This window comes from Xyrauchen texanus, chromosome 6, assembly GCF_025860055.1.
Source record: "Xyrauchen texanus isolate HMW12.3.18 chromosome 6, RBS_HiC_50CHRs, whole genome shotgun sequence".
Classification (NCBI taxonomy): domain Eukaryota; kingdom Metazoa; phylum Chordata; class Actinopteri; order Cypriniformes; family Catostomidae; genus Xyrauchen; species Xyrauchen texanus.
This window is the reverse complement of record NC_068281.1, coordinates 24,065,443-24,075,977: the sequence shown is the minus strand read 5'-3', so window position 1 is coordinate 24,075,977 and position 10,535 is coordinate 24,065,443. Positions and strand designations below refer to the sequence as shown.

At 38.9% G+C, this 10,535-nt stretch overlaps 1 pseudogene; it reads left to right on the top strand.

The window, feature by feature from the left end:
• The first annotated feature begins 4,657 nt into the window (after positions 1 to 4,657).
• On the top strand, positions 4,658 to 10,437 carry LOC127645676 (transmembrane protein 68-like; annotated as a pseudogene).
• The last annotated feature ends 98 nt before the right edge of the window (positions 10,438 to 10,535 follow it).

Here is a 10,535-nt window from a genome sequence, read left to right as displayed (position 1 = left end):
TTTACTTTGAGATGTTCTGGGAATAAATTGTCTGAGAAACATTCCCCTTGTTTGCCTTGGCACCTTCATTGCCACCGTCCTTAGAAGAAACAATTTGTTGCGTCTCAGCTCTAGGAGTAAATTAATTTGCAGCAGCGTTGAGTGTCTGTGTTGCCTGTTGTCCTTTATCAAAGTAGGAATTCATCCCATCGGACCGATGAGTCACATCACTTTTAACACAACGCACACTAGAACCTTTAAGAACTTTCACTTTTGCCATAGTTACAGCAATCTCCATTTGCAACTCAAAATCCTCTGTTTCCTTAAGTTCTGTTCCTTTTCTTCAATTGCATGTTTTTCCTTCATTAACTTTTGGCGTACCAACAAAGCTGCAATATCAGCCTCTGCCTTAATGCGGGCTTAAGTTGTTATTGATGTAGTTGAACGTCTTGTGGCAGAGCTGTGTTGACTTGATCCTTTAATTCCAACATTAGAAATACTGTCACTTGGGTTTATATCATCTTGATTATGCATAGAAATTTGAGACATATTCTGGTTTTTTGAATCATTCGAAGGGCATTCAACTGTTTTCAACTGTTGTTGCTGGTTATCGTCACTTAACTTATCAATTCCATTTATCCATTGCTTTGTCTCCTTTATAAATGCATCACAGCGTTTATAAATGCTTGAGAACCACTCATTTTGTTTGATTTCGTCGGTAGGCAACAATGGGATCACTGAATCATGAAGCTTGATTGTCTCTTTAAAAGTATGCACCAAATTTAAAGTTCAGACTGTACAGCTTCTCATTTTTCAGCGTGAGTTATTTGATGGCTGGTATAGAACTTTTAATCACATTAACTTTTCTGTTTCGTTCTTTCTGAAGTTGCTCAAGTTTATAAGCCAAAGCCTTTGCTGTGAGTTGAACTTTTCTTTTACACGTGTCCTGTTCAGGTTCAACATCCGCACCCGTTTCAATCTCACTCATGATAGAAGCACGCACACCTCAGCGCGTCTGAATACAGTACATTTAGACGCTTCCCAAAACAAGCGAACGCAATCCAGAACAACGCATATCATCAGATATGTCTCACAACTCCAATAGATTCGCAAAAGACCAACAGTCTAAACAACGATTCATCAAACATACCAACAGCGCTGCATCAATCGTAAACAACCCGCAAACAGCCAGACCATTTCAAATCATCCGCGAACACAAGCAAAGACATGTAATAACCCAATGTCCTACCAGTTCAACAGCAGCAAACGTATCCGAAGACGTCGGTCCTGTTGCTTTGAACGTCCAATTGTGCGATGATTGTTAGCAGCAAACGTATCCAAAGACGTCTGTCCTGTTGCGTTGAAAGTTCAATGTGCAATAATCCTCATTAAAACAAGCGAGAGCTGGGCAAATCTCCGTCAGTCAGCGCTGCGCTTCCTTTCCGTCCAATAAAAGCGCGAGGGCCTCTTCCTTGAATCCAAAGTAGACGCGTTCACGTCCTCAAACAAACAATTTTGTTGACTAACTTGTAGCGGCACATATAAACAATCCTAAAACCGCTAAGGAGCTGAGTGGAGGAATAACTTCTGTGACGCGTTTATCCTTGAAGATTGCATGTTGTTTTATTTTGTACAGGTTTCACGGTCAACAAAATATGTGCTCCAGCACTCACCCCCATTCTTCCATGAACACACACACACACACACACACAACAGGTGTTTTAACCCCACTTAATTAATGACACTCCCATTATCGTTTGGTCACCTGACTTTCCCATTACATGGCTCCTACAGGCAGCATAGAAGAATTTAAGACTCCAATGGTTTAATCCATATCTTATGGAGTGATCTATTAGATTTTGGGTGAGAATAGACCAAAATGTTACTCCTCACTGTACATCTTGCCGTTGCAGTCTCTAGGCATGATCATGATTTCAACTTCGACTACACTTCCTAGGGTATGACACACATATACACAGGGTGCTGCTTTTTTCCTAAATTGTGCATTCTCATTTCCTCGCTCTGTCTTTGAGCCTGTGACCTGAAAACCGATCAAAATTTGCCACCATGAAGGACGTATCGATTCTCTAAATGCACCGTGAGGACAGAGGATGGAGGAAGCTTATCAAGTACGCTTCAACGAGGAAGCACCGGAGCTATCTATGCGGAAGAGTTTTTGGTCAAAGCACCTGACGCACACAGAAATTCTCCTCCTCCACACCTGACACAACAGTTTTAATTCATGTTTCATCTTTACAGCATAAATAAACCATAGTTGTCACATACTTTAACAGTGCATCTTTTGAATTATTTTGATTTATTATGACTATTAATAAATAAAGTTTCAATAGCATAACCGCAAGCGCACAGATGGGCTGCAGCTGTGCAAAAACAAGCTCTGAAGTCACGCTTGAGTGAGCAGGACATTTAATTTTACAAATACATATTGCTTCGATTCCTCTTTCCTTGTTTACTTTCCTTCCATCCTTTCCTCGTTTCCTAAGAGGTTGGAGCAAGGAAACGAGAATGCATAATTTCAGAAATGATAAGCACCCACAGAGCACTAGATGGCACTATGAAGTGTAATCGAGCTTGAAATCATGATCACCAGGGAGACAGCTGATGTCAGGATTTATAGTGAAAAAGGAGTTCTATTTTGGTCTGTTCTCATCTGAAGCAATTGGATCGCTTTAGAAGACATAGATTAAACCACTGGTGTTGTAAGGATTACTTTTGTGCTGCCTTTATATGCTTTTTGGAGCTTCAAAGTTTTGTTCAGCATTCACTTGTATTGTTTGGACCTATAGAGATGAGATATTCTTCTGAAGATCTTTGTTTGTGTTCTACAGAAGAAAGAAAGTCACACATCTGTGGGTGAGTAAATGATGAGAACAAATTCTTTTTGGGTAAACTATTCCTACTCTTAACCAGCTAAAAAGTGCCCAAAGCCCCTCTAAAAGAAGGTAACTGACCACCTAAGACCAGCCAGTCAGCTGATTTTATTTGTAATGAACAGAGGACGCACAATATTCAATGTTAAGGAAATTAAACAAAAGTGAAGATAGTGCCAATATTACTTATACACAGATACATTTCAGAGGCACAAATGGGGTTATACATGAAGCACCAAAAATGATAAAAAAAAGACACTGAAATTTGGGGACCTGGGTTGCTCAGCAAGTATTGATACAGAATACCACCCCTGGAGTCACAATTTCGAATCCAGGGTGTGCTGAGTGACTCCAGCCAGGTCTCCTAAGCAACAAAATTGACCCGGTTGCTAGGGAGGGTAGAGTCACATGGGGTAACCTCCTTGTGATCGCGATTAGTGGTTCTCGCTCTCAATGGGGCGCGTGGTAAATTGTGCATGGATTGTAGAGAGTAGCATGAGCCTCCACATGCAGAGTATCCACAGTGCCATGCACAACGAGCCACGTGATAAGATGCATGGATTGAGATGTCTCAGAAATGGAGGTAACTGAGACTTGTACTCCTCCACCCGGATTGAGGTGAGTAACCGCGCCACCAGGAGGACCTACCAAGTAGTGGGAATTGGGCATTCCAAATGTGTAGAAAAGGGGATAAAAATAAAAAAGACAAAAATTTGAACATGCAGTAACAAGTTCTAAAGATGGGCAAGGAGGAACCTGGGACCAGCTTGACAAACACATAGACATTTTTATTGACACTTGTTAGTGGTACAGCAAGACTTCTTTGAAAACTGCATCACATATAAAACGTGCCGCTTTTCAGCAGTCATGTTTAAACTCATCGACACAGACAGCTTTTGTGCATCTATCTCCCCGTCTTCTGTTGCCTCCTCTTCTTAAATTCTCACACCACCCCTCACTGGAACGCAGGTGGAACTCATTCACCACTTATCTATCCGGGCCTCGCTCTTCCCAGACTCCACTCGTCCCCACCGTGCTCGCCACACATGCATTCTAATTTTTTATGGCTTTTTGTTGGAAGAGGTGGAAAAATTTTTTCCTCACAAACATTTTACTCCTAAAGAATTGTATTGTAGTTTTAAAACATATGTATGAAGTCATCAGCACTCACCAGTCTTATCAGTAACCTTATGAAACGCTACTTTATTTTGCATGGAGAGGGTACCCTTATAGAGGCTGCCATGTTAGTATCACATGACCATCCAAATATTACTTGCTTAATCTCAGTGACCACCATGTCATTGGACACTTTCACTCATGGATTAAAGTAATCATAATTTACTGTAAATAGTATTTTTTCTAAAATGGCATCTGAAACGGAAAACTTTTGAATTTGAATAATGCTGCCTCCAGACCACTAGGTGTCAGTGTAAATCCAAGGTGTCAAATAAAAAAGTTACAGAGTGCACTTTAATGAATTTAATGATTTATGTTTTAATCTCTTTGAAAATGAGAGAACATAGGTTTCATTTTCAACACTTTACATTTATGAATGAAGCACTTGGCAAGGAAAATAATTTAGTTGCATAGAAAATACTCATCTAATGACTGGAATTAGATAAATAGTGTCAAATATTTCTCTTCATGTGGTACTTCACATGAAATAGAGCAATAACCTGAAGCTCCATTACTGACAGTTCCTCTCTTTCATCTTCAGGGCTGCCCTTTGGCAGATTGTTGCATTGTTCAGCCCATCTGCTGCCGGGAGAGGCTAACAGTGAAGCAGCATGTCCAGTGGGAATGTGTCCTGCCTGTTTGAGAATGGATCGGTCAGCTTGCTCTCCTGCTTGGTTCATGTATGGGAGGTGTGGGCGACTTGGAAAGCTTGAGGACTACCTCAGTTTCTTGGAGTATCTGCTGTGGGTTTTCACACCTCTAGCCATGGTCTTCATCCTGCCTTTTCTCATAGTTATCCTCCTCTATCTGTCCATCCTCTTCCTCCACGTGTACAAGCACAAGAACCAGTTGAGGGAAGCTTATTCGAACAACCTCTGGGATGGTGCAAGGAAAACTCTGGCTACCTTATGGGATGGGCATGGAGCTATATGGCATGGTATGTAATGCATGCATGAGGGATTTATTGAGATTAGGCTTTTTATCTTAAATTATACTGTATTAGTGTGATATTTTTTAGTCACACCATCTACATCCAGTGTGCTGTTAATGAGATCTTTGAGTGATAGGCAAGAATAGCCAAAGACGTGAGATCTGGGATAATCTATGTGTATCACATTATCACTACTTTTCTCACAGGTTAAAACTGTCTTATCTTTTGACAGCTTAATTAATTATGGTTTGACGTTCCATGCATTAAATCACAATTTTAAAGTGTAAATGTGTAAACTGCTAAGTCTTAATCAAGCGGAGCATCTAAAAACTTTTTTTATCTGATTCATTGTACCAATTTAATGCAGTCAGATTAATTTCACATTGTGCAGCGAAATGGCATAGAAGTCTAAAGACACAAAAAGACAAAGTCTAAAGACTTTCTGTTTATTGTTTTCTATGTCCAATGAACACATTGTTGTACGTTTTCTGCTTTGATTTTGCATAATGATGCAATTGGTTGTTATGACATCAGTTTTTAATTGCAATTCTCCAGTTGCATGATATTGCATAAAGAGTGTGGCAAATTATGTTTCATGCTTCACTTTTGTTTTGTAACAGGTTATGAAATCCAAGGTTTAGAGAAGATTCCAGATGAAGGACCTGCACTTATAGTTTATTATCATGGGGCTATTCCTATAGACTACTATTATTTCTTGGCAAGTCTTATTATTCAGAAGGGAAGAACTTGTCATTCAGTGGCTGATCATTTTCTGTTCAAGATCCCAGGTAAATACAAACTTCATAATGGCATTATTTGATCAGTCAAACTCACTTGGCTTATGACACAGAAAAAATAATGTAATTACCTAATTTATATTAAATGCACAGTGACTGCACATGCATGTATTTGGGAATACCAGGTCACGCTGTTCAAAACCTGCTTCTTTATCATCGGTGAACATCAGAATGTTAAAATTAGTCCCTTTCGGCAGGGTTTAAGCTTCTGTTGGAGGTGTTTAGTGTGATCCATGGACCGCAGGAGGAGTGTGTGAAGGCCCTGCAGAATGGGCACCTCCTAGGCATCTCTCCAGGAGGGGTCCGGAAAGCCCTGTACAGTGATGAGACCTACACTTTGTTCTGGGGCAAACGCAAAGGATTTGCACAAGTGGCCACTGACTCAAAAGTGGTAAGTGGCGATCCCATTTTCCTACTCATTTAAAGTCAACATGAAATCAAAATTGATCCAATTTTTCTCCTTAATTCACATTCTTGGTCTTATTCTGAGTTATTCATTGGTGCATTGGTCATTCCAAATAATAATAAAAAAAATGGTCTTTGTAATCTTTAATCATAGTGTAGTTATTTTCTCTTCCTCTGAAAAATGTTTCCTTTTTCAGTGTAGTCACTTAGGCTTTACATGCTATTAATTAATGTTAAACATTAGCCAAAAAGCTATTTAGGTTTTGTTTTCATAAAACTAATTTGGTTTGTTGTCCATTCTGGTTTATAAGGGCCACCACCACAGATCTAATCATTTTCTGATAAAATCAAGACCCACCCTGCATTTTTATCTTTCAATATTCTGTTTCATCTGGAAATATGTAACATTACAGAAGTAAAATAGTCTGCAAACAGCTATTAACAATACCTTTATACTTGCCTGTTTTGCTGAACTGAAGATGTGTTTTGTCGCTCTCTAGGAACATTTAGTAAGTTTTGCACAAAATTATGAACTTTTCCACAGTTTTATGGTAGGTTCATGTAAACAGATTACTTACTATTATGACATTTTTTATTTAAACTTTAATTAATCTCTTTTTCCTTCAGAAATGTTCCGATGGGTGTACGAAAGTTTCCGCTTGCCAATAGTACCTGTGTACGGAGGTTTTCCAGCACCTATTTGGGTGACCCCATTCCATATGACCCCAAGCTCAATGCAGCTGTGTTAGCTGAAAAGGTAGGCCTCCTCAGACTGCCACTTTAGTCCTGTAAAGGTGAAGCCCTGACTTTTTGTTGTGTTTGCTGAGCTGCTGTTTTTGTAAATCTCCCAAAAAAACAAAAAAAAAAAAACAGGAACATGAGGCCTTAACCTCTAAATTGTCCTGCCAAGTCCTGACCTATTGTTGAATACAACAACATACTCCATGCAGTGTTATTTGCTTGCACTGTCCCTCAAGGGCATATTTCACCTGAGAGAGAAATCATCAGTCATCAAGTATGCAGGTGTATGGACTCGTAGAGTAGGTGCAAAGTGAGGGAATACTTCTATAATCAAAGACGTCACAGATGAATGAATAAAGTGCATGGTGTTTACCTCCCCTAAAGGCTGTTTTTATGTATTCCATTATGAGGAACTGGAACAGCCTCTTTTAAGAAATCCTCCAGGTCTTTCCCCTGATTTCATCACTTGCTACCATTAAGTGGCTGGCCATAACAACATGATGGCTTTCTTGCTTTCAGAATGGACGCACAATAGGCCTCAATAGGGATATACGATTTGCTATTCAACAACAGTTGGTACTGAAATAAGGAAAGAGGCTTTTTTGGTTTTCTTAAGAATACATTTCTCAGCACAACTGCCCATATAGGGGCTAAATGAACCACGGGACCCTTATATGTAGAATTGTACTGATAAATAGCCATTGTGTTTTATTTTTTATTTGAATATAGATATGATTACAAAATAAAGGTATATTTCATCAAGAAATGAAAATTCTGTCATTGTTTACTCTCTCTCATGTTGTTCCAAACATAAAGAGATGTTAGGCAGAATGACAGAATCTGTGACCATTTATTTGCATTGTATGGAAGTGGATGGGTGACTGAGACTAACATAATGCCTTAAAGGTATAGTTCATCCAAAAATGAAAATTGTCTCATCATTTTCTCACCCTCATGCCATCCCAGACAACTAACTTTCTTCTGCTGAACACAAAAGAAGATTTGGTCCATACAATTGAAGTGAATGGGCACCAACATTTTGAATCACATTGAATCAAAAATCACATTAGTCAGCATAAAAGTAATCCATTAGACTCCAGATGTTAAATAAATTACTTCTGAAGTGATATGATTGGTGTGGGTGAGAAACAGATCAATATTAAATACTTTTTTATTATAAATGCTCCTCCCTGCTCAATTTCCACTTCAACTTTTACTTTCACATTCTCCTTTTTTTGGTGATTCACACTCTTCATGCATATTGCCCCCTACTGGGCAGGGAGAAGAATTTCTAGGGAAAAAATACTTAAATATTGACCTGTTTCTCACCCATACCTGTCATATCACTTGTGAAGATATTGATTTTTAAACACCAGAGTCACATGGATTACTTATATGTTTCCTTTGTGATTTTTTGAGCTACAAAGGTTTGATCAACATTCACTTGCATTGTATGGACCTACAGATAGTCTTCTAAAAATCATAATTTGTGTTCTGCAGAAGTAAGAAAGTCATACACATCTGGGATGGCATGAGGGTGTTTAAATGATGAGTGAATTTTCATTTTTCACTTTAACATCTCCTTTTGAATTCCATGAAAGAAAGTCATATGGGTTTGGAAAAACATTAGGGTGAGTAAATGTAAATTATGAACAAATTTTCATTTTTGTGCAAACAATCCTTTTAAGGCCAACATACACAGATCTGCCACAACATTAAACCACTTGCCTAATATTGTGTAGGTCTCCCTCGTGCCACCAAAACAGCACCAACCCACATCATATTCTGAGATACTATTCCTTTCACCACAATTTACATTAATGCATTTGGCAGACGGTTTTATCCAAAGCAACTTACAGAGCCCTTATTACAGGCACAATCCCCCCGGAGCAACCTGGAGTTAAGTGCCTTGCTCAAGGACACAATGTTGGTGGCTGTGGGGATCGAGCCGACAACCTTCTGCTTAACAATTTAGTGCTTTACCCACTACACCACCACCACTACATTTTACAGAGCGGTTATCTGGGTTATCATAGACTTTGTCCATTCAAACCAGTCTGGCCATTCTCTGTTGACCTCTCTCATTAACAAGGCATATCTATCCGCAGAACTGCCACTCACTGGATGTTTTTTGTTTTTGGCAGTATTCTGAGTAAATTCTAGAGACTGTTGTGTTTGAAAATCCCAGGAGATCAGCAGTTACAGAAATACTCAAACCAGCCTGTTTGGCATCAACAACCATCCATACGATTATCTAATCAGCCAATCTTGTGGCAGCAGTACAATGCATAAAATCATGCATTGATACTGGTCAGGTGCTTGAGTTAATGTTCACATCAACCATCAGAATGGGAAAAAATTTGATCTCAAATGATTTGGACTGTGGCATGATAGTTGGTGCCAGACGGGCTGGTTTGAGTATTTCTGTAACTGCTAATTTCCTGGGATTTTCACACACAACAGTCTGTAGAATTTACTGAATGGTGACAAATTTATGTGAATGGTGACAAAATTTGAATTTACCGAATGGTGTCAAAAACTAAAAACATCCAGTGAGTGGCAGCTCTGTGGATGGAAACACCGTGTTAATGAGAGAGGTTAACAGAGAATGGCCAGACTGGTTCAAAAGTCTACGGTAACTCAGATAACAGCTCTGTACAATTGTGGTGAGAAGAATATGTGGGTTGGCGCTGTTTTGGCGGCAAAAGTGGGACCTACACAATATTAGGCAAATAAAATCAGCAAAATTGGGGAGTTTAGTGTGCATAAGTACATATTGATGACACAGTATGGAAGAGATCCACTCATTAACACCCAAAACGCCAGAGATCTGCAGAGTATTTAAAATGTAAACCAAGTATGGTTGCCAAAGTATAAATAGAGTATCAATTTAATACACTTTTGTTTACCCAGCCAAAGCCTTTCTACAATGAAAGCATGTAAATTACATTTTAAATCATAATTAAAAATGGTCAAATGTAACAATGTGATATAAGCTCTGAATCCACAAGAATGTCAAGCATTATAAAAAGTTTGTGAAACACTTATGACAGACATCTGCCTTCAGCTCACGATGATTTGTTGTCACAATGGAATTTTTCATTTTTAAGATGCTCTCAAATTCCACTCTTGGGCTTTTCACAATTGTAAATGTTAACCAAGGCTCATTCTTAAACCTGGGTTAACATAATCCTGGGTTATCTCATTCTATGTTGTATAAAACTCCAGGGATCATAACCCAGGGTTAAAAATGCTGATGCTCATCTCCTGTAAAGAATGAATTATACTCCTTCTCATTTCAACTTACTGCCAGTTGACACACATGGTTAAAGAAACAATTGACCTTTTGAAGAGTTCATATTCAGTGTATTTTACTTGTATTATTTTTTCTCAACCCAACCTATCCATTCAGGTGCAACAGGCAGTTCAAGCACTTATTGACAAACACCAGAAGATACCTGGCAACGTCCTCCGAGCACTTTTGGAGCGATTCCAAAGGGCACACAAAGAGGAATAGCTCACTTGCCTTTTATAGACTGAGCAAATGAACAAACTGGAGATTTTATGATGATATTACACCATAAGATGGGCGTTGATGTCACTAACACTGTAGTG